Below are 1,032 nucleotides of genomic sequence, written 5' to 3'. Positions count from 1 at the left end.
AGATTAAAAATAGAAAAAGCGGAGGAGAAGGCGAAGCGGAGGACGAAAAATGTGGGAGAAGAGGATAGGGAAGTGGATAAGGAAAGGGTGGAGGATTGGCTGTGTGAAGAGGAGGTGGAAAGAGGAGAAGAAGAAGAAGGATCTTTGGAGTGTTAAAGAGAGGAGAAGAAAGAGAAGGAGACAGAAAGGATGAGAGAAAGAGAGAGAGAAGGAGAAGAAAGAGAAGGAGAGAGGGAAGTTGAGAGAAAGAGAGAAAGAGGAAAAACAAAAAGAAATAGGGAGATGAGAGAAAGAAAAGAAGAGAGAGAGATGAGGTGAGAGAAAAAAGGAGGAGAGAAAGAAAGGAATAGAGAGAGAAAAAAGGAAACGAGAAAGGAGAAAATGAAGGAAGAGAGAACAATACAACAGAGAATAAAAGAGAGAAATGAGGATAGAATAAAGAGAAAGAGGAAAAATAAAAGAATGTTCCAAGAAGTTAGAAAAGCAAAGAACAACAAAATGATAATTGGCAACAGCCGAGAAAGGAGCCACGGAAACAGAACACTTTGTGCGTCCCTAATACATCCGTCATCGTTGTTGTTGTTGTAATTGGTAACAAAAGGAAGAAATCTCGATGGACGCCTCCTCACCCATCCATTTGCTACACGCATTCACCCCCTATTCTTACCCTGTTTCTAAGCAAACAGCCTTTCTCCCGTCCTCCGATCACAATATCGTTGCAGCATTAACAGATAAATAGCACGCCACACGGGAAACAAACATCTGTGCTGCGATCCAAAACGTCTCGTTGTCTGTTGGTTGATTGGTACCAAATCTGATCCTGTCTGTTGCATCCCTTCTCTCCCTCCCCTCCCCTTTGCCCTACCACCCCCTTCACCCCCTCTTTCTTACCCTCTCTTTCTCCCCCACCCCGCCTTTCTCCCGTCCCTCTCGATCACTAATATCGTTGCAACATTATACAGGATAAATACCACGCACTCGCTCTTACACGGGGACACAAACATACGCTGTGCATGCGATGGAATCTTCAAA

The sequence above is a fragment of the Penaeus monodon genome, chromosome 15 (assembly GCF_015228065.2).
Source record: "Penaeus monodon isolate SGIC_2016 chromosome 15, NSTDA_Pmon_1, whole genome shotgun sequence".
Classification (NCBI taxonomy): domain Eukaryota; kingdom Metazoa; phylum Arthropoda; class Malacostraca; order Decapoda; family Penaeidae; genus Penaeus; species Penaeus monodon.
The sequence above is the reverse complement of the archived record's forward strand: the minus strand, read 5'-3'. Positions refer to the sequence as shown.